Source organism: Podarcis bocagei, assembly GCF_964188305.1.
Source record: "Podarcis bocagei genome assembly, chromosome: 2".
Classification (NCBI taxonomy): Eukaryota; Metazoa; Chordata; class Lepidosauria; order Squamata; family Lacertidae; genus Podarcis; species Podarcis bocagei.
In genome coordinates, this window is record NC_138126.1 from 114,429,617 (window position 1) to 114,454,092 (window position 24,476).

At 42.0% G+C, this 24,476-nt stretch overlaps 1 long non-coding RNA gene across 1 annotated transcript; it reads right to left on the bottom strand.

The window, feature by feature from the left end:
• Positions 1–19,991: 19,991 nt before the first annotated feature.
• Positions 19,992–22,990, bottom strand: LOC308580237. The gene is made up of 2 exons (XR_014004737.1): positions 22,489–22,990; positions 19,992–20,661 (listed from the first exon to the last, which is right to left on the bottom strand). It is a non-coding gene; the product is annotated as an uncharacterized lncRNA (long non-coding RNA).
• Between the last annotated feature and the right edge of the window lie 1,486 nt (positions 22,991–24,476).

A 24,476-nucleotide genomic window follows, 5' to 3' on the forward strand; every position in this document is an offset into this window, starting at 1 on the left:
AAATAATAATTTAGGATTACTCAGAGTGAGTAATTGATTTGCTGTTTATTCAATGCTGTCAAACTTCCCAAAGAATGATCTGACAAATCTAACATTGTGGAAAGAATTCAGCGTTGCTAACAGAAACGTTCCTGAATTCCTGACTGCCCAACGGAATGATCTCCCCATCTTCATTTCAGTTCTGGGGGGGGGGGGGGGGTTTCATGACCTGCCCTCTGAGTCAACATGAGTGGGGAGCACAGTAGGAGAAGAGGAGTGAAAGTTTTCTTGTGCTAGCGGGAGTTCTTGCACTGGTTCCCAGTGTGGGCTGTGGACTCTAGTTTCAGTCCCACACCCATAATATGTGCCCCCATCTCTCAGGCTTGGCTATAGTGTGTATATCTGTGGCCAGAAAGCATTTGTGCCTTCACCTCTTTGCATGGAGTCTTCTCCAGATTCTGGAACGCTGTGTGATCTGGAACTCTAACCATTTTGGATACTGTGCTTTGTTTTACGCGCTCGTTCTGATCCATTCTGCTTCTGGCAGAGCTTGTGAGAGTTCCATCTCAGGTTTTTTTGTTTTAAATCAAATCCGTATTTTGAAATAGCAACCTGATCTGTGTAACCTGCATAAAATCTATCTGCTTTTTCGATATATAAAATCTGCAGGTCTGTCCCAGTTCAGGTTCGAGAGAGGCTTGCAGGTAATGGTTCAGGTTTTGTTGCAGTTCAAGAAAATAAAAGTTCATTCTGTGCTTTAGCTCATGTACGATTTAACACTCCCTCATCCCCAAGCTTACTAGTAAAGCAAAGGGCTTCCTGGAAAAGAGGTGAGAAGGAACTTGGAAGAAGATCAAGATATGGCAGTGTGAAGGCAGCAGTGAGCATATTTATTATTATTATTATTATTATTATTATTATTATTATTATTATTGACCCAGGTGGCGCTGTGGGTTAAACCACAGAGCCTAGGACTTGCCAATCAGAAGGTCGGTGGTTCGAATCCCTGCGATGGGGTGCGCTCCTGTTGCTTGGTCCTTGCTCCTGCCAACCTAGCAGTTCGAAAGCACCTCAAAGTGCAAGTAGATAAATAGGTACCACTCTGGCGGGAAGGTAAATGGTGTTTCCATGCACTGCTCTGGTTCACCAGAAGTGGCTTAGTCATGCTGGCCACATGACCCGGAAGCTGTACGCCGGCTCCCTCGGCCAATAAAGTGAGACCAGTGCCGCAACCCCAGAGTTGGTCACGACTGGACCTAATGGTCAGGGGTCCCTTTACCTTTATTATTATTATTATCTATTTAATTTATATACTGCCCTATACCCGGAGGTCTCAGGGCAGCAATGAGTGTTAATTAAGAGAACAGGATTCTTTCTGGTCAATGCGGTTGACCAATGTGTGTGTGTGATGGGGTTGGGAGAAGATAATATATAAAATGCATAAACTGCAGAAAAAATATTGAACACAACTTATTAGGCCTTTTTTGTGTGCAAAGCATTTAATATCCCCCACCAGGAAATAAAGTTAAGTAAGTGATTATAAAAGCAAACCCTATCTCAAGGTACTGTCTCCCCAGAAGAAAAGGATAGCCTTCAATTGTCCTGCAGAGAGTGAACAGATGTTTTCATCCTTTTAGAAAAAGATAATAAAGAGCAGATGTCTTGCAATTACTGTATAAGCCAAGTGTCACTGTTGTTTTTTTATTTCTCCTGTTCCTTCAGGGAAGGCAACTTGGAGAAGGCCACCTATCAAGTTTAATGTATCAAGAGAAACAGCAGTTTGAGAAATCCCCAGGAGGACTTCTCAGCAGCCTAGCCCAATTACATCAGTGCAATTCAAGATGACACTGACTCAAATGGTTCTCAGTATTATGTTTATATTAAAGATTTTAATTGGAAACCAGCGGCTGGTTTTGAAACATGGTGTCCAGGCTTCCCTTACATCAGCCTCATGTGGATGCAACTTCCTTTTCAAAACAGACTTTAGGTAAGGCAATTGGTAATAGAAGAACAGTCCCACCGTTTTAAGCCTAAGAATTACATAGCTAAAGTGCTTGTTAGAGTGGCACCCATGGGCGCCAGTTTACCTGCCACTACCCCTTACGGGGAGACTCTTGAGAGTCCCATGGACTGCAAGAAGATCAAACCTCTCCATTCTGAAGGAAATCAGCCCTGAGTGCTCACTGGAAGGACAGATCCTGAAGCTGAGGCTCCAATACTTTGGCCATCTCATGAGAAGAGAAGACTCCCTGGAAAAGACCCTGACGTTGGAAAAGATGGAGGGCACAAGGAGAAGGGGACGACAGAGGACAAGATGGTTGGACAGTGTTCTCGAAGCTACCAGCATGAGTTTGACCAAACTGCGGGAGGCAGTGGAAGACAGGAGTATCTGGCGTGCTCTGGTCCATGGGGTCACAAAGAGTCGGACACGACTAATCAACTAAACAACAACAACCTCTTACGGTCCCAGGAAATGTCTCAGTAAACATCCCTTTTAAAAATCCTAAGTGCACCAAAGATTGTTTGCTTTTCCTTCTTAGCTCCTGTTTACATCAGCTCAGCCTCTTCTGCACTGAACACACACACCTTAAACGCGCCCACATTTCACTGGATGCCAGGATGGGATGCCCACCCTCTCAGCCATTCTGAATATAGGAGATGTGCAAAGAGCTTTTCTCTGTGAGTGTCAGGGACCGTGCTGAGGAGGGATGGTGGGAGTCTCTGCCTCCCCCTACTCCTGAATCTTCCCAAGAGCAGGAGGACAGTATAGATTTGGCACAGTGGTTTCCAGAGAGGCATAGTTCAGAAGGCAGAAGCAGGGAAATACTGGATGGGGAACAGCTAGGAGAAGAAAAACTGGGAGAGAGAGTAAACAGATTCACAGTCTCTGAGCATTCCTCCGCTCAGCCCAAGGTCAAGAAGAGCTCAGAAAGTGTCAGAACAGAAAGCACAGAGGGTACAAGCTCAGATTACAAGATGTAGGAATGACGTAGATTAATAGGGATAGAAGGGGGTGTAATCCTTAATTGGGAGCACCTCCATTTCTAGGAGATGTATTCTTTGTTTTCTCACTGTGATTATTAAAGTTTCCTAACTGGTAAGATGTTCCTTTCGTTTGATCTTTTTATTTACTGCCATGGGGGGGCGGGGCGGGAGAAAGCCAATTCCCCGAAGCCTGACAGTGAGCAACTCTGGTGGTGACTGACATATTTGCCCTTTTCCTCACTGATGGAGGGGGGGGGGCATTTTGTGGCCCTGTCTCTCTTTCTGCTGGTTTGGACATGGCAGCCATTTTGTGTTATGCCACACACCCACACGGCTTTCTCAAAATATCAAATGTGCCCACTGGCTTACAGCCCCTGCTATATGGTATAACATACCCTCCAACATTTCTCTGATGAAAATAGGGGTGTCCTATATTATTATTATTATTATTATTATTATTATTATTATTATTATTATTATTATTCCCCATCCATTTGACTGGGTTGCCATTCTGGGCAGCTCCCAATTTATATAAAAACATAATGAAACATTAAACTTTTTAAAAAACCCAAGAACCTTCCCTATACAGAGCTGCCTTCAGGTGTCTTCTAAAGGTTGCATAGTTACTTATCTCCTTGGCTCAGGGGTCTCATAATTCTATACCCTCCAAACATTTCCTTGATGGAAATAGGGACATTCTAACATACTCTCCAACATTTCTCTGAGAAAAATAGGGACATCCTAAGGGAAAGCAGGGACGCGGGTGGCCACAGAGCCTAGGACTTGCTGATCAGAAGGTCGGCAGTTCGAATCCCTGCGAAAAATGGTGTTTCTGTTCACTGCTCGGCTTAGTTATGCTGGCCACATGATCCGGAAGCTGTACACCGGCTCCCTCGGCCAATAAAGCGAGATGAGCGCCGCAACCCCAGAGTCGGTCATGACTGGACCTAATGGTCAGGGGTCCCTTTACCATGAAGGGAAAGCAGGACTTTGCAGGATCAAATCAGAAACCAGGACAGCTTCTGTACACCTGGGACTGTCTCTGGAAAATAGGAGCATTTGGAGAGTCTGGTGTGCAAATTACCTACTGAGGTAATAACTTGAAACTTGTCATACATGATCTACCTGATGAGGTAGCCTAACTTAGCTCACAAAGTTGTTCTGAAGGGGGTGAGGGAGAAGACCAAAAACACAATCTTTTGCAAAACAGTTAGAGGACGGAGTGGTTGCTTTTTATAGTGTGATTACCTCATACTGTGCTTTTCCTTTATTTCATTTTTCATACGTCCTGTTGTACAGCAATCACCGTCATCATCTGGAGGCGCAATCCCTTCAGTATAATTTATTGTAGAAGTGTGCACAGAACTTAACTTTATGAGAATGTTTGATGACAAAACTAGCCGATGGAGAGCACAGCAACTCACAGTTTGTTGCTGTAACAACAAATATTTAGTATGCCCAGTTTTCTGTCCATTATGAGCCTCATATATAAACATTTCACAAATCAATCAGGTTTTGCAATAGCTTTTTAGAAGAAATGATGCAAAGGGAGTCTTCTATTGTTGCACAACTGAAATCCTGTCTGGGTACAACTTTTGGTATATGAGCCCATAGTACCAACTGTGGGGAATGTGCCAAAAGGAAAGGTTAGGTTTTCGAAGGAAGAATTGGGTAACAGCTCCCTGGAGAAATTCTTCAGCATGGGAGGGACTTTTTCTCAATATGGGCTAAGGAGAACGCTCACATTGTTCTGGTTTAAAATCTGGAGGAGAAATTCAGTATCACACTAAAACAAGCATTATGTCAGTGCAAGCATTTCTGCTTATCTGATAGAATAACCTCCTCTCCCCCATATGTTGTTCTGGGACCCTCCCACTAGAAGCACTACTTTGTTGAATTTGGCCCTCTGAATCTCAGACTTTTTGATGGGCCCATGGCTAACTTAAGCCCCATTTATTTTAATGGGTTTATTCAAAGGGATGTGTATTTGGGTTTCTATGAGGCAAGACACAGTTATTGCAGCAAGAGACTTTATTTCAAAAATTTATATCCCTTGTAACCCCATGGGAGACAGCAAAGTTTAAAATATGCAATAAAGTTAAAAGTAGTTAATACTAACCTTAAAATAAGAAAACCTATTTGAAATGCCTGCTGAAATAAAAAGGTATTCATCAGGTGCCAGAAGTATCTGTCAGTTTGCATGTCTTAGTACAGAAAGTATTGATATGATGTGTAGAGATCTTTCCTAGTCTAATTAATTCAAGAGGGTTCTGGAAGCTTCTCTGTATGAAAGAAACAAGCAGAAGGTTCATGATGTTTGGGTTATTCCTTCAGAGAAGCTGAGTACAGCTGGCTTGAACTGGTTCTGTTATCTCTTCTGTCAAGGTCAGGCTGACTACAGTGGTACCTCGGTTGTCAAACGTAATCCGTTCTAGAAAACCGTTCGACTACCGAAACGTTCGACAACTGAGGCTCAAAGGACGGTCGGCAAAGTCAATGGAGAAAAAAGAAGCCGTTCAACTTCCAAGGCACGTTCGAAAACGGAAGCAATTGCGTTCAGGTTCTGAAACGTTCAGCAAATTCCCCGGAAAAACGAAAAAGGATTTTTCATATTTTGAAAAAAGAACACTTGGATATAATTTGTCTGCAAGAAACACATGTGACTAGGCTCCACAGGAAAGTGTTAATTAACAAAAGACTAGGCCAAGAATTTATCTCATCAGATAGAGTCAAAAAGAGAGGCGTGGTGATCTATGCAAAGGAGAACCTATCACCGAAATTTTTGTTTAAAGATGAACAAGGAAGAATCCTGGCAATTGAAATACAAACTCAAGGAGAAAAAGTTTTGATATTAGGAATTTACGCACCAAATGAGGGGAAATCGGAATTCTACAAGAAGCTACATGAGACATTACTGGACTATCTGGACTACTCTAACATCATTATGATGGGAGACATGAATGGGGTGGTCTCTACTTATATGGATAAGTCACAGAATCAAAATCTAACCAAGGATGGCAGACTACCAAAAACCTTTTTTGAACTAACTGACAATATGGATTTGATTGATATATGGAGGACAAGAAACCCCTTAGGTAAAGAAGGAACTTTTTTCTCGGAGGCCCACCTGTCATGGACAAGAATCGACCAAATTTGGACAACTAGAGGGCTGGCACCTAAGACTACAAGAGTGGAAATCTGCCCAAAGACCTGCTCCGACCATAACGCTTTGAAAATGGAAGTGAGATTTATTCCAGCCGGTTCCTTCAGATGGAAAATGAATGACAACCTGTTAAGAGATCAAGAGATTGTAAAGAAGGCCCAAAAAGCTCTAAAGGACTATTTTGAAATCAACTTGAATACTTCGGTGGAAAAAAGAACAATCTGGGACGCAAGCAAAGCTGTAATGAGAGGGTTTCTGATACAACAGAACACGATTAAGAAAAAACTCTGGAATGGAAAAAAGGATAAGATATTAGAGAAGATAAGAGATGGAGAGAAAAAGTTAAGATCTAAACCAAAATCAAAAGAGATTTTAAGAGAAATTAAATTCCACCAGTCACAATATACGAAACTGATAAACCAAGAAGTGGAATGGAAAATTAAACAAATGAAACAAAGATCTTTTGAATCTGCGAACAAATGTGGAAAACTGCTAGCATGGCAGTTGAAAAAAAGACAAAAATTAAACTATGTTACCAACCTAGAAGTTGAAGGGAAAAACATTCAGAAACCGGGAGAAATTAGAAAGTGTTTCCAGAAGTACTTCAAAAAATTGTATACCCAAGGGCCTGAGGAAGTGTCTGAGATGGATCAGTTTTTAAAAGACAACGGCCTATCAGAACTGCCTCAGGAGAAGAGATCAATCTTGAATTACAAAATAACACAACAGGAAATTGAGGATGCCATTCAGAACATGCAGTTAGGCAAATCTCCAGGCCCAGATGGGCTTACCTCCAAGTACTATAAGACGCTAAAAGATTACTTGATTCAACCATTAATGGAGGTTTGTAACCAGATTATGGGGGGAGGGAAGGCACCAGAAACGTGGAAAGAAGCATTCATCACATTGATACCCAAAGTGGAAACTGAAAAGACTCAACTTAAGAACTACCGTCCCATCTCACTCCTAAACGTGGATTACAAAATATTTGCAGACATTTTGGCAAGTAGATTTAAAAAGGTACTAAATGAAGTAATTCACAAGGACCAAGCAGGCTTTCTCCCAGGCAGGCATTTGTTTGACAACACTAGGAATATTATTGATATCCTGGAACTTTTGCAAACAAACATTAACACTAAAGCAGTGTTAACCTTTATTGATGCAGAGAAGGCCTTTGATAACATTTCTTGGAAGTTTATGAAGAAAAACTTGGAAGGGATGGGAGTGGGACGGGGGTTTGAAAATGGTATAGAAGCAATTTATTCAGAACAAAAAACTAAGTTGATAGTGAACAATGTGGTGACAGAAGAGTTTCATATTGAAAAAGGAACACGGCAGGGGTGCCCCCTTTCCCCTTTATTATTTATTTCAGTCCTGGAGGTGTTGCTGAATATGATTAGGAAGGACCGGCAGGTACAAGGAATACGGGTCGGAGCGAAACAATATAAACTGAAAGCTTTTGCAGATGACTTGGTTTTAACATTACAGGAGCCAGAATCTAGTACAAAAAGAGTTTTAGAACTGATTCAAGAATTTGGTCGGGTGGCGGGATTTAAGTTGAATAAACAAAAAACTAAGGTACTGGGAAAGAATTTGACATCTTTAGAAACAGATGGGTTTCAGAGGGAAACAGAATTAAATGTGGTTAAAAAAGTGAAATACCTGGGGGTCAACTTGTCTTCCAAAAATTTGAATTTATTTAAAGATAACTACGAAAAATGTTGGTCAGAAGTTAAAAAAGACCTAGAAATTTGGTCAAGACTGAAACTTTCCTTGTTAGGCCAAATCGCAGCTATAAAGATGAACGTTCTGCCAAAAATGTTGTTTTTGTTTCAAACCTTACAGATCGTGGACAGAGTGGAATGTTTTGGAAAGTGGCAGAAGGATATCTCAAAATTTGTTTGGCAGGGCAAAAAGCCCCGAATAAAGTTTAAAATACTAACTGATGCAAAAGAAAGAGGGGGGTTTGCCCTGCCAGACTTAAGGTTATATTATGAAGCTGCAGCCTTCTGCTGGATGAAAGATTGGATTTTGCTAGAGAACACTGATGTCCTAGATCTGGAAGGTTTTAATAATTCGTTAGGATGGCATGCGTTTTTGTGGTATGACAAGGTAAAAACACACAAAATGTTTAAAAATCATATTGTCAGGAAAGCAATATTTATGGTCTGGACAAAGTATAAAGACTTACCTGAAAGTAAGACTCCGAGGTGGTTATCACCAGTGGAGGCCAAGGCCCGGAAAAAACCCAATATGGAGGCTGGCTGGCCGAAATATTGGGAAATAATAGAAAATATTGGAGATAATTGGAGGTTGCAGAGCTATGAAAAACTAAAGGATAAGGTGCAAGATTGGTTTCATTATGCCCAAATTAATGAGGTTTTTAAGTTGGACAAAAAAACAGGATTCCAGGTGGAAAAATCGAAACTTGAGACAGAGTTGTTAGAACCAAAGACCAAGGTATTATCGAGAATGTATAACTTGCTGCTTAAATGGAACACTCAGGATGAGACAGTTAAATCAGCCATGATAAAGTGGGCTCAAGACATTGGGTACAACATTATGTTTGAAGACTGGGAAAGGTTATGGACCACCGGTATGAAATTTACGGCATGTAATGCCCTGAAAGAAAACATTATGAAAATGATATACAGGTGGTACATGACCCCAGTCAAGCTTGCTAAGATATACCATTTGTCTGATAATAAATGTTGGAAGTGTAAGGAGGCTGAAGGGACATTCTTTCAACTTTGGTGGACTTGTCCAAAAGTGAAGGCCTTCTGGGAAATGATCTACAATGAGTTAAAAAAGGTGTTTAAGTAATGAACAACATCTTAAAGGAAAGAGAAATACCGGAGACGTGGAAGGAGGCATTGATCACTTTAATTCCAAAGCAAGATACAGACTTAGAGCAAATTAAAAATTACAGGCCGATTTCCTTACTAAACATAGATTATAAGATTTTTGCGGGAGTCTTAGCTAGAAGACTTAAAGTTATTTTGGCAAAAAGTATCCATAGAGACCAGGCCGGTTTTTTGCCGGGAAGGCAAATGAAAGACAACTTAAGAAACATCATAAACATTATAGAATACCTAACAGAAAGGTGTGACAAACAAGGTTTACTGCTATTTGTAGACGCTGAGAAAGCGTTTGATAACGTAAACTGGGAATTCCTGTTGAAGCAATTGGACCATATGGAAGTAGGTACTGAATTCTTCAATGGGATAAAAGCAATATACACGGAACAAAGAGCAAGACTGATAATAAATAATGTAGAGACGGAAGAATTAACAGTAACTAAAGGAACAAGACAGGGATGCCCACTGTCCCCACTGTTATTCATAATGATATTAGAGGTTTTACTGAACTCCATCAGAGATAACAAAGGAATTAAAGGTATCAGGGTCGGCCAACATGAACACAAAACTAAAGCTTTTGCAGACGACCTGGTCGTAACAATGGAAGATCCATTAGATTCAATGAAAGAGGTACTCAGAGAATTCGACCAGTTCGGGGAAGTGGCAGGCTTTAAACTAAATAAAAGGAAGACAAAAATATTAGTTAAAAATATGCAGGCAGATGAAATTGAGAAATTACAAAGAGAAATAGAAATAGATGTAACAAAGAAGGTGAAATACTTAGGGATATGGGTAACGTCAAAAAATATTGACTTATTTAAAAACAATTACGAAATGGTATGGAAAGGAGTTAAGAAGGACATAGCAACGTGGGGTCGGCTTAGACTGTCATTCTGGGGCAGAATAGCCACAATTAAAATGTCGGTACTACCAAGAATTTTATTCCTTTTTCAAAATATCCCGGTCATCAAAGGTACAAAGTTATTCAAAGCTTGGCATAGAGAGATTTCTAGATTCATCTGGCAGGGGAAGAAGCCGAGAGTAAAGTTCAAAATTTTGACGGATACTAAAGAAAGGGGAGGCTTCGCCCTACCGGATTTGAAAATATACTACGAGGCATCTTGTTTATGTTGGGTGAAGACATGGATAAAACTAGAAGACAGGGAAGTGTTAGACCTAGAGGGCCACGATAACCGATATGGGTGGCACGCCTATCTGTGGTATGGGCGGAAGAAGGGCCACAAAGGATTTGGAAATCATATATTTAGGGGCCCTCTGTTGGAGGTTTGGGAAAGGTATAAAGACATGCTTGAACCCAGAACACCCCAATGGTTATCTCCATTAGAGGCTATGGCTATCAAAAAGATTAATATGGGAGCCAACTGGGCAACCTATGAACAACTGTTAATGAAGGAGGAAGGAAAGTGGAAAATAAGGCCGTATGAGCAGATTAAATCTCTAGTATATGACTGGCTACACCACCACCAGATAAACGATATGTTTAGGAAAGACATCAAAGATAAAGGCTACGCCGATGAAAAATCCAGATTTCAAATTGAGATTTTGGGGAATAACACAAAAATATTATCGAAATTGTACAAATACTTACTGGACTGGAACTTAGCTGACGAGGAGGTCAAGGCGGTAATGACACACTGGGCCAGAGATTTTGGTCGCAACATCTATTTAGAAGAGTGGGAAAAACTCTGGAAACAACATCTTAAATTTACAGCTTGTGTGTCACTCAAAGAGAACTTAATGAAAATGTTTTACCGCTGGTACTTGACTCCGGTTAAACTAGCTAAAATGTACGGATCCTGTAACAAGTGTTGGAAATGCAAGGAAAGGGAGGGGACCTTCTACCATATGTGGTGGGAATGCCGAAAGGTCATGGAGTTTTGGGAGAGTATATATAATGAATTGAAGAAAATGCTAAGATACACCTTTGCCAAAAGACCAGAGGCGTTTCTGCTAGGTTTGGTAGGAAAGGAGATAAAGAAGAAAGACTACAAACTGTTCCAATATGCATCAACGGCAGCAAGGGTCCTAATAGCTAAAAATTGGAAACAAGAGAGTGTACCGACAATGGAGGAATGGAGATCCAAACTATTAGACTATGTGGAGATGGACAGGATGACAGGTAAAATTAGATACACAAAAGATCAGAGCTTTGTTAAAAATTGGGAAAGTTTTACGAAATATCTGGAAAGCCTAATCGATGAACAGATAACACTTGTTGGTTTCAGAGGTGCTCTGTAAGAGGTAAAGGGTAATGCCAAAAGAAAATGGAAGAATGAGAATGACTTAAGGCATTACAAACATGGAAACGCGGACATATTGTTTACTGTTATTTTGGACGGTTCGTGGAATGACTGAAGGAAGTCTTTTATCCTTTTTTTTTGGTGAATGATATGATTATTGATACAGCTTATTTTGTGCTTTGATTTCTGCAAACCAATAAAAATTATGCATGGAAAAAAAAAAAAAAGGTGTTTAAGTACACCTTTCCTAAGAAACCGGAGGCCTTCCTCTTGGGCATTGTGGGCCAAAAGGTGTTAAAGAAGGATAGAACGTTTTTTATGTATGCAACCACAGCAGCAAGAATTCTTATTGCTAAACATTGGAAGACTCAAGATTTGTCCACACTGGAAGAGTGGCAAATGCAATTGATAGACTACATGGAGTTGGCCGAGATGACTGCCAGGATTCGAGATTTGGGAGAAGAAGCAATGGAGGAGGACTGGAAAAAATTTAAGGACTATCTGCAAAAATTTTACAGGATGTCAGGGGTTCAGGAGCAGAGGCAAGGGCAAGGGAGGAAACAGAGAGCGAGGGGGAGGAGGCAGAAGAAAAGATGAGTGATGACGACGACCCGAGATCTCCGAGTCTTTCCAGTGAATCAGAAGATTCACAGAAAGGAGCACCAGTGGTCAGGGCAAGGGGGGAGCCTAGGGGGACACCCCAGGAAGATAGGGCCAGAGGGGACTCGGAGGAGAGCAGTTGGAAATCGGGACCAGCGTCACAGCCAGAGAGCAGGGAAGAGGAGGAGCGCCAGAGATCAAGCGCTGGCAGCTCGCAACAGGGGGGAGGGCACGAGTCAGGAGTGGCCACACCTCCATCGGGGAGCGAAGAAACGGTCAGACGGAAAGTGGAAGGTTGGGCGCGCGCGCCAAGTTCAAATGCACAGGAAAGTGACGCAGTAGGCAGCCAGGAAAGGGAGCCAGGTCCTAAAGCCTGGCGCAAGGAGACAGGGAGTTCCGGGGGTCGGCGTCAGAAGAATCCCGGAAGGAAGAGACCCCGGGGGGCAGAGGGACCCAGAGGAGAGCAGTCAGGCGGAAAAGGTGGAGCAGGGCTAGGATATTAAGTTGGTGCACAAGGGGCGGAGACTCAGACGGAGCTTCGCCGATCTAGCCATTAGACGTAGAGTTGCACGCAGCAGCTTGGGAATGGAAACTGTAACTCAATAAAGACTTTTACTTAATGACCGCTGGCTAGCGTGATCCTCTGTGAGCTAGGATCTTGAAGCAGCTCTGACACAAGTTATATGAATTATAGGATTTCGCATGATTTGGAAGGTTAGCTCCAGCAATGAGAGTGGAATATATATGAAACTAGATAATATTAATGAAAGAACCAATGTTTAAATGTTTAAAAAGGATAATATACGTGTTTATAGAGTAAACGGATAATAAGTAATTTAAACTTAAAATGCAATTGAAAGTACAAAAGAAACACATGAAACAAGGTTATAATTTGCTGACAAATTTATTTTTAAGATTGCATTGTGCGGGAGATGTGGGGAAGTTCGATGGAAGATTGAAACAAGCTTTGGAAATAATCTGTTTTTTCTTTTTCTTTTCTTTTCTTGTTTTCTTTGTTCTTCTGTGCTGTTTATCTTTATCTGGAAAAAATATAATAAAAAAATATTTATTTATTTTTTAAAAAATGAAACGTTCAGCTTCCGAGACACTCGAAAACCAAGGTACAACTGTATAAAAATAGGCCAGAAGGAGCCTGGGTTTCACTTTCTCTTTCTATCTCTCTTCCTTCTGGTGTGGTGTTCTGTACATAGTATGCTTGGTGCTAAAGCTTATGATGAGTTATTGTAAGTTTAGGTTAAGTTTGCTGCAACTGGATTTCTTATGGACAGTGCCAATCCTGAATGTATTGGATTTGTGACTATTATGCTTATTTGCCTTCAGTAGCAGTAAAGCTCTGCTGGATGAAATACAATTGCCTCTGGTTTAATTTTGGGAATCCTGCAACGTGTTTAAGTTTTTACTCTGCTAACTATACATTGGAATCTGCTCTGGATCAATATTGAGTAGAATTCCATGACAATATCTTCCCTCTCCTGTCTCCAGGAACCCCAAAAATCAGCACCGGAGAGAGAAAACAAGGTAAGCCGTGGCAAAAATTTGCCACCCTCTTCTTCCATTAGCAGGTGTCTCTGCTGAAGCAAAAATGCAAGAAGCATCCTTCACATTTCACCCCTGTGCTTAAGGAAAGGTACCCACAGCAGGAGCAGATGAGAGGAGAACCACTTACTCTTAATCTGGTGGGTTTGGCTTCTGAGGAACCAGGAAGCAAAACTCTGAAGGAATTAAAGGTGCAACCTGAGTCTTCAGGTGTGCATGACAAGAGTGTGTTTTACGTTCCCCTGGAAATCTCTCGCAAAATCACAAGACATAATATGTCACGAAAGAAGCCTCCATTAACAGCACCTCTGGTGGACCAGGGTGTTCTTCCTGGCTCCAGAACACAGAGAAGAAGAAGAAGAAGAAGAAGAAGAAGAAGAAGAAGAAGAAGAAGAAGAAGAAGAAGAAGAGTAGTAGTAGTAGTAGTAGTAGTAGTTTGGATTTGATAAACCGCTTTATCACTACCCTTAGGAATCTCAAAACGGCTAACAATCTCCTTTCCCTTCCTCCCCCACAACAAACACTCTGTGAGCAGAGTGGGGCTGAGAGACTTCAGAGAAGTGTGACTAGCCCAAGGTCACCCAGCAGCTGCACGTGGAGGAGCGGAGACGTGAACCTGGTTCCCCAGATTACGAGTCTATCGCTCTTAACCACTATACCACACTGCAGATGAGAGAATCAAAGTTTCTGCACCATACAGCTTTTGGGGTCTTTGGCCCGTGATCCCCGGCCAATGGTTTTCAGTGTCAGATCACAGCCCCTGTCACTCGCTGCTCCTTTGTTTTCAAGCAGAAAGGCTTTTGCATGTGCCGTTGAAAAGACGAAACAATTGGGGGGCCACCAGGAGGCGCATTGGAAGATGGTCGACAATAACATCTCTCCGACCCACACGAGGTAATTAAGAGGCTGATATGGGAGTATGCAGCCTCCCTTCATTGCCCCAAGGGAATGGGGAACGCTGCCTTGCCTGCTGTGTCCATAATTCACCCCCAAGATTCGAAAGGAGGGGGTGAGGGCACTAGGCACAAAGCCCTCGGGTAGGTCCGGCTCTCCCGGACGCTGTCTCTGATCACGCACTGGTTTGCATCAGCTCGAAATATATAATTGGAAAAGAAGCAAATGCACATATTTCAAGTGAAGAACGGGAGTGAAGACTGCTAACTGAAGTGACCTCTGTGAAATGATTATGGAATACAACATGAAGAAAATACATCAGGTTTAGTATGCCGGAGCGGGACAGGATGGGGGGGGGACTTTTTTCTTTTCTTCTATGTGATTAATCAATAACCCCTCCCCAAAAAGAACCGTCACATAACCAACCTAAGCAGGATGATTAAAAACTGTGTGGAAATGATTTACTACCAAAAGTTTGGCTTGTGAGATCGAGAAAAAGAACAAGGGCTTTTGATGGCGCAGCAACAAAAAGGGAGTCGCCATTTTGACAGGTCCTGTCGAAGGATTCATGATTGGGAGGAGGAAGCTTTGTTTTCATATTGGACTCCTGATAGAACCTCCTCGAGGACTGAGAAAGAAAGGACAGACCTGTGAAAAGTTAAGAGTAGACAGCAAGAATGTTTTTCTTTATGGAAGCGATGAAATACGGTAGCTGTCTGAAATATGACCCTTGGACGAACGGAAAAATCCACACAGGAATACAAATTTGTTTCAACCTGCGTATGGAGATTATCAGAGGCCACAAAGACAAAGAGAAAGGAAAAATATATGAAAACAGCTAAAAGAGATGTGGAAAACAGCAAGAAAGGATTGGACAGAATTGTGAATATTATTTGGACAGATTTGTGGACTTTTAAAGCAGCAGCAAGAGGATTGGATCCCTTTCAGAGCTTGAAATATGGGTACCCCCAACATAAAATTAGGCTCTGTAATTCGGAATTTATGTGATTTGATTTGATTGGTCTGTTAATAAAAATTATTTTTTTTAAAAAAAGAAAAGACGAAACAATTGATGACATGCATATGGCCATTTAGTCTTTGAGAACTTCAAATAAATTTACTCCAGCAACTTCAAGTGCAATTCAAGACAGCCACCCTAAAAAAAAATGAAAGTGCACTGCTTGCTTAAATGGGCCAGCCTCCCAAAGTCCCTTGAAAACGAATTTAGCTGAAGTCACTGGTGTTATGTACTGAAGTTCTCACCCTGGGCCAGCAGGGGGATACTGTAGATAGTTATGCAAATGAAGGATCAAAAGTGACGTTCAGTGATTGGATAGTTTGTATGCAAATGAAGGATCGAAAGTGACGTTCAGTGATTGGATAGTTTTAGAAAGTTGCTACAGTTGTTCTGGAGCTCTATATAAGCAGGCTGACTGAGCTCTTCAGTTCGGTTCTATTCTGGCCTCTGAATAAACAAGAGCTGTTGAAGAATCGCTGTGTCGTCTGATATGTTCACCCACAACTTAACAACTATGTTCAGGATGAGCTGGTTTTTTATCCTAAGATATGAGAAATACTGGATCTCCAGTAAGCCATGAAACGTTATGTGTGTCTTAACAGTTCTACGGAACTGTTGCGAGAAGCTACAAAATTAGTTATTCTGGCAAGTGTTTTAAAAATTATGAAGACTAAAGTCTCCTGTTTCTTATAACGGCAAAAACCTGACATATAGATAACGTTGCACACTGGAAATTGAACCATAATTATTTTGATTTCTCCTGAAGCAAGATAAAATCTTTGTCCTGCAGCATCCACCGCCAAATGCTTGACGTCTATGTTTCTGCCTTTTTCATTGATGTAATTTTTCAATTTCCTGTTTGTGTCCAAGCTTGATTTATTTTCCATTGGTTTTTGTATGACTGAGAACGTTTAAAAGCTTGGCACTTGGGCCTCTCTCTCTCTCTTTCTCTCTCTAACAAATTATTTTGTCTGCATAAGTCTATTTTGCTTTTTGATCACCTCATTGTTTTCTGGAAACAATGAAGCAAATGAGATTGAAAGAACAGCTGTGAACAGCTGGGCTCTTTGACCAGGTCTCTGAGGTTTTGAGCTTCCAGCCTTTTAGGATTTAGTCATTCTTGGGAGACTCCACAGAATTAAGTCCAGATGGACATAGATTTCCCCTGTTGTATAAACTGGGTCAATATAAGGAGTATTTGCTTTACAAGACATTGGAGAAAACTTCAGTTATTATGGAATTAGTAGATATACCACGGATGTCATGTGGTCAGCCAGATGGGTGTGGTATAAATAACAAATTATTATTATTATTATTATTATTATTATTATTATTATTATTATTATTATTATTATTATTATTATTATTATTGCCTGTGGCGTTCTCTGGACCCTATGAACACTACCAGAGTGCAATTTTTCACCATATGAAACTATTATTTTCATACACAGGGAGCTGTATGCCCTGTAATAATTGGTCAATGTGTTGTTGTTGTTGTTGTTGTTGTTGTTGTTGTTGTTGTTGTTGTTGTTGTTGCTGTTGTTAATAAACCACCCATCTGACTGGGTTACCCCCAGCCACTCTGGGCAGTTTCCAACAAATTGAAGCACAGTAAGATGTCAAACATTCAAAACTTCCCTATGGAGTGCTGCCTTTAGATGTCTTCTAAAAGTCAAATAGTTGTTTACATCCTTGACATCTGATGGGAGGGTGTTCAAGAGGGCAGGTGCCACTACCAAGAAGGTCCTCTGTCTGGTTTCGTGCAAATTCACTTCTGACAGAGAGGAAAAAGCTAGAAGGCCCTCAGAGCCGGACCTCAGTGTCCAGAATGAATGACAGGGGTGGAGACGCTCCTTCAGGTATGCAGGGCCAAAGCCATTTAGGGCTTTAAAGGTCAGCACCAACATTTTGAATTGTACTCGGAAATGTACTGGGAGCCAATGTAGATCCTTTAAGACTGGTGTTATATGGTCCCAGTGGCTGCTCTCAGTCACCAGTCTGGCAGCCACGTTCTGGATTAGCTGTAGTTTCCAAGTCAGCTTCAAAGGTAGCCCCACATACCGTGCATTGAAGTAGTCCAAGCGGGAGATAACCAGAGCATGCACCACTCAGTATATGCATTACAAGCAAGCAGCCACTGTACCTCTCATGGCTTTTCCTCATTAAAGAAAAAAAATATTACTTTCTGAGATGAGACCCCAAATTGGGTTTCAGTTGTCCAGCTATGTTCAGATGACCTCCTCCCTTGAGCCCCATGTCAAAACTTCCAAATTAGGTTGGCCATGTTAGGCCTTTTGAAGTCAGCTGATTGGTTCTCCTGTTCCCCACCCTTTGCCACCACAACCCATGGTTAACTGTGTGTTTCAAAATGAAATACAGTGGTACCTTGGGTTAAGTACTTAATTCGTTCCAGAGGTCCGTACTTAACCTAAAACTGTTCTTAACCTGAAGCACCACTTTAGCTAATGGGGCCTCCTGCTGCCGCCACGCTGCCGGAGCATGATTTCTGTTCTCATCCTGAAGCAAAGTTCTTAACCTGAAGCACTATTTCTGGGTTAGCGGAGTGTGTAACCTGAAGCGAATGTAACCTGAAGCGTATGCAACATGAGGTACCACTGTAGGCCTTTAAAAGCCTCTGGCTCTTTATATGCTATGGGTACATTCAGGAAATAGTAGCATGCGAATAATGGCCTATAAAAATTCACTGGAGTCTCTGAGGGCAACTAAAATGCTGCCAATTGTCCAAAGGCAATGGTCTCTTGAAGTCCAATCCAAAACAAATAGCCCGTGGAAACAAGAATGTGGACAGGCCAGACACCATGAGGAAAATCATCGTAGAATGTGATAAAATCAGGCACCCAGAATAGTGGCGGAGATTGTGCCAGCGAACCTGCGTATATATAAGTCACCCTGTATTTAAACTGTTTATACATGCTCTCTCACACAGTTCGAAACGGATAATTATCAGAGATAATTAAACACAATTTGAAAAACAGCAACCCAACGCTGAAACCCCAGTCAGCATCGACGACAGCGGGACTCCCATGGACATGAATAGGATATGGTACATCAGAAAATATACTCTCTCATGTTCGGGAAATGAACATGGTCATTTTTTGCAGAACTACATATGCGGAGAAGCTGAGATTGACTACGGTTGTGCAGTATACATGCCTCGCGTTATCTCATGTCGTCTTGCTATGTTTCCAACTTCCATCTGCCTATATATTTGTTTTGAGCTTCTGACAGGGCCCAGAGCCCCCAAACATTTTCAATGAAGGGGCCGTGCTCCCCCGAAGTGCGACGGCGGCCGCGGACGTATGGTGTGGTGCATGGTGACATTGTGTACACACAGTGTGTTGAAGCCGTGCGGCCCCGGGCCCCTGCAATCATGGGGGCAAGCTGGCACCACTGGATAGGCCTCCATGGGTAGCTATCCACATCTGACAATATTTGATCCAACTGGATCACGGGGAGCAGTCATGGAGCCAGAGGTCAGCATCATTGTAAGGGACCTGCTGAGGCACAGGACTCAGTGGGAAGCTCATGGCCAATCCCTGGAGCCCTCCTTAGTGCTGAGGCTCCTGCTCATTGCCCTTGCAAAAGCATAATTCACCTGATGTCACTATGGGATACAGGAATATAAGAATCTGCCTTTAACACCAGTCAGATTAAACCAAATAAACAAGGAATATTCAGTGTTGTGTTGTAGGTGATGCCAGAAAACCAGGAATTATGTTCACATGTGGTGGGATTGTAAATATGTTTTAAGGGGGGGGATGGTGTTTAAGGAGATAACAGAAATCAGTGGGTTAAAGCTGACCGAAAGTCCAGAGGTAGCATTATTATCAATTTACGACGGGGTGAAAGGTTTGCAGGCTATGAAGAACCTGCTCACAAATTTATTGACAGCTGCACAAATTATGATAGCTACGAAGTGCAAGGGGCAAGCAGAATATAAAATGGAAGAATTGTCTACAGAGGTGTGGGATATAGCTATTAACGATAGATTAACATGTGCCATTAAGGTAAGACGGGGAATATGCAGGAGAAATGATTTTGAGGAGATATGGAAGGTGTTTGTAGAATTTGTTGAAACGGAAAAGGGTCAAACCATTGCAAGAGGTGTTGAAATTTTGGGAGGTTGGGTAGCTACAATGGAATGGTCTCGGTGGCGGGGTGCACAGTTTTATTCTTATTTATTTGTGATTATTAGCTTGTCGAAATAAAATAATAAAAGGAAAAAGGAAAGGAAAAAAGAAAAGTCAACAAGGAAGGAAGGAAGGAAGGAAGGAAGGAAGGAAGGAAGGAAGGAAGGAAGGACGGACCTTTGGTATTATTGTCTACAATGATTGGCGGGGATTCTCCAGAGTTTCAGATAGGGCATGTTCACAGCTCTACCTGGAGATGCTGGAAAGCATCCTGATAGGAAGAAACTGCCTTATCCCAAGCCAGACCATTGGTCCATCTAGCTCACTATTATGGTAGCTCTTCATGGTTCCATCCATACCTGGAGAGGCTAGCAAGTTGAACCAGGGACAACCTATATGAAAGGCAAGATGCTCTGCCACTGAACTATGTCCCTTCTCCCAGCTAAGGTGTTTCCATCTTTCTAAAGAAAGAGCAGGTTATTGGTAGCGGGTGGGGTGAACTAAATAATAAAGAAATCGCAAGCGTTGCAGATGGATTTCAATTTAATGTTCGTATTCTGCTTTTCTGTTAAGTAACATCGAGCTCAAAGCGGCTCACGATAACGACAGTGCTAAAAATTAACCGTCACAATTGCGACCATAATATCAGAACCGCAGTAGCATGTAAAGAAAGCAAAAAAGAAACCCCACAAATTTGTTAAACAATGAATGCAATGTAGCACAAACTCATAGTGATTTGATGTATCAGAAATATATATATATAGTCTCTCTGGGAAGGGACTTCTCCCAGGCAGCAAGATATTCCATTTTTCTTTTCTTTTTTAGCCTCGGCTTCTTTTTCAGTCTTTATTGCAAGATATCTGTTTGCACACAATGTCTACAGAATTGTTGTTTTATTAAAAAGCTTGGCAATTCAAAAGCAAATGAACAACCTTTCGGAATAATCTTGCCGTTGTTCAGTTTTGTTTCATGAATATTCGTGAATAGTATTTTGCACAGCACGGAATTGCAGTGTGTGTGTGGAAGAATTGAAAAGACAATAATGCAATCTTCCTGCTCAAACACAATTCAGGATAGGTGTGTCTTCCATGGCTCAGAGGGATGGTTCCTCTTCCAGTTTAAGATGGGTTAAGATGGGATCTTTATGGAAGTGATCACTTGAATAGCCTCTACTTTCTCATGAATTGTGTATATACTGCAGATCAAATAGATAAGAATGCACCTCTGAAGCAGGAAATGGTTTATCCACTGCACTTAAACATTTCCTGAGAGGACAGAGCTGTAGCATAAACCATGAACAATAACAGAGGAAAATGGTTTCTCTCTTCAGATACTGAGGAGGGAATAACAGCATTGACCAAAAGCATGTTTAAAATAATGGATTTCTTTCCTAACTGACGGTGCATATGTTTCTCTCGTTTTGATGGTGAAGGACTTGGCTTGAAAAACCACTTCTGAATGAGTGTGGTCTTCTGTTGCCACCTGCTGGTTTGAAACATGCCTTGCAACTTGTACAGAGTTGATTTGTTCGACTTATATTTGCAACAGCTGATCCTTACTTGATTTTGCACCAGAAGAACAAAACCAGATGAAGACTGTACAAGACACAAATCTTCCCATCTTCTGCCTTGATAAGAGTATTTGCCTTCACCTTCACCTTCACCCTGGCCTGGGCCAGGGCTTTCGCGTTCACCATCACCTAGGCCCGTTCTTTCATCTTTGCCTTCGCCTTGGACCGGGCCTTTGTGTTCGCTTTCGCCTTTGTCCTGACCCGGGTATATAACTTTGCCTTGGCCCTGGCCTTTGCCTTCTCCCTGGCCCGGGCCTTCACCTTCACTTTCACCCTGACCCAGGCCTTTGCCTTTTCGCCGTTTGCTTTTTGCCCTTTGCCTTCTGCTTTCTGCCTTCTGCCTTCTGCCTTCTGCCTTCTGCCTTCTGCCTTCTGCCTTCTGCCTTTTTCCTTTTGCCTTCACAAGGTCCTGAGATTTCGTCTTTGCCTGAGCCTTTTGCCTTTTGCCTTTTGCCTTTTGCCTTAAGTTAAGTCTACTGCAACTGGATTTCTTATGGACAGTGCCAATCCTAAAATTATTGGATTTGTGACCATAATGCTCATTTGCATTCAGTAGCAGTAAAGCTCTGCTGAATGAAGTATTAATTTCTTCTGGTTTATTTTTGGGAATCCTGCAACGTGTTTAAGCTTTTACAGTGCTAACTATACACTGGAGTTCTGCTCTAGATCAATGTTGAGTAGAATTCCATGACACAGGGGCCATGGTCATGCCATATGGGAGTTGTAGTCCATCACATCCAGAGAGCATCAGGTCAAAGAACATTGTCCTATGCCATGAAACTGAGCCCCGGGCATAAGGGGATGGGATTAGCTCCCATCTCACCAACGCCCATGAGTAAACCATTCAGTGTCAATGGCTGCCACAGACAGTGATACGAGGAAAATGTAAGGGCAGCAAAAACTGCCCTGATTTGATATTGCATGGTCTAGGTTGCATTAGGAGCAAGGCCCATGGTGGGGTGCAAAGTGCTCTATGACGCTGCCTCATACTGAGCCAGACCTCTGCTTAGTATTGTCTACACTGATGACAGTGTCCAAACCCTCCAAGTGTCCCTATTTTCCATGGGTGATCCCGGATTTACAGAAGCCACCCCACTTTTCCTTAGGGCGTCCGTATTTTCAACAGAGAAACATTGGATGGGAAGGTAGGATGTCCCTATTTTCATTGGAGAACTGTTGGCGGGTATGGTAGGGCTGCCATATGTCCAGAATTTCCTGGACATATGGCAGTTGGAAACAGTGTCCAGGCAGAAATGTCTGGGAAGTCTAGATTTTCCTTAAGAAAAACCCAAAACTTCATGTTTGTTTGTGTTTTTGAAGTTTTGCCCCCCAAAAAGCACAACTTTTGTGTCCGGATTTTTCACTTTTTGAAATATGGCAACAAATTTTCTCTCTTTGAAATAGGACGTCCCTATTTTCATCAGATAAATGTTGGTGGGTGAGGTGTCTCACATAGAGGTCTTTCTCAGCTTTCCCCGAAGATGACAGAAAATGAATCTGGGATCTTCTCCATGCAATGAATATGCTCTTCCACTGAGCTACAGCCCCTCTTCTCTCTAATCCTAGACTACTCAGCTAGACTACTCAGCACCTCTGTGACATCTCTATCTGCCCAGGCTCATTGTGACATCATAGTATATGATTTGCCCTCCTGAAATGTTGACGGTATGGATCCATCAGCCACCTTATGCTTCTCCAGATTTTCGGAATAGGAACTCAAGCTTGCGTAGAAAAGGGGTCAACTGAATGACATTCCTTATCAGAAAGCATAATAAAAAAAAGACTACCGTAATCACCTGACAACTTTCCTTCCCCCAGTTGCAGAAGGAATGGGAGAGTGTGGGTGCTTAGTTCTCCTGCAGGCCCTGAAGACTGAACAAGTTGCCCAGCCTACCTGTATGTTGCCCTGTGGAACAAATAGAGATTGAATGACTTCCCCAAGGTCATAGAGAAAAGCTTGACAGGTTTGCCAGAAGCCCCATTCTATTCTAGTATATAAGCCCTCTCATTTCCTTAAAATGCACCTATGATATTTCCCTGAACCTGCTTAATCCTTTCACTGTAAGCTGCTGAAGCTTTGCTTATATGAAGCAGGAGCCTGTTGCAATAATGCTTATGGCTGCTGCTGCTGCTGCAGGAATGAACTCTTGATTCTCAGTAGAGTTCCTGCGATTGGCATGAGTGTGGCTTTAGTATCACAGTTCCCACAGTGCCAGATCTGTGACCAAAAGAATCAGAGAGTCAGCAAGCTATCATGCCGAGTCTCAAACAGAGCCCAGTGAGACATATTGTAGGAATATTCCCAAGCAATATGGCCAATAATCTGGGATGGTGGGAATTGATGATGATGATGATGATGATGATGATATGCTACCCATCTGACTGGGTTTCCCTCAGCCAGTCTGGGTGGCTCTCAACAAAATATTGAAAACACAAAACAGCATCAACCATAAAAACTTCCCTAAACAGGCTGCCTTCAGATGTCTTCCAAAAGTCAGGTAGTTGTTTATTTCCTTGGCATCTGATGGGAGGGCATTCCACAGAGCAGGTGCCACTACCGCGAAGGCCCTCTGCCGGGTTCCCTGTAACCTCACTTCTCGCACAAGGCCCTCTGAGCTGGACCTCAGTATCCAGGCAGAACAATGGGGGTGGAGACACTCCTTCAGGTATACTGGGCCAAGGCCATTTAGGGCTTTAAAGGTCAGATGCCAGGGACTGTGCTGGGGAGGGCTGCACTGAGGAGGAATAGTGGGAGTCCCCCCCCCCGCTCCTAATCTGGATCCTGAATCTTCCCAGGAGCAGGAGGACAGTATAGATTTGGAATAGTGGTTTGCAGAGGGGCATAGTTCAGAAGGCAGAAGCTGGGAAATATTGTTGTTTTTTTTAATAACTATTTTATTAAGTTTTCACAATAAAAAAGCGTACAAAGACAAAGAAAATACAAAGTCACGGAAAACAATACAATACAAAAATGCAAACATTAAACACATCAAAAGAAAAAGAAAAAAGAGATAAAAACACATATATTAACAAAAAAACAAAAATTTCCCTCTTTCTTAATTTCTCATCTTCAATTAACTTATTTTCCCAACTTCTTCACGTCTCCCATTCTTGTATCCCTTTTTAGAAATTAATTCAGCAAATTCACATCCTATTAATTTATCTGTTGTTAATCCAATCTTACATTTTACTTTGTTGCTAAAGCCCCTGCAATTCATTTCAATGTCCTTAACATTCATAAATTTTACAATATTTCTGCAAATAAATTTTAAATTTCTTCCAATCTTCCTCCACCGTCTCCTCTCCCTGGTCTCGGATTCTGCCAGTCATTTCCACCATCTCCATATAGTCCATTAGTTGCATCTGCCAATCTTCCAAGGGGGGTAGATCTTGTGTCTTCCAATGCTTTGCGATGAGAATTCTTGCTGCTGCTGTAGCAT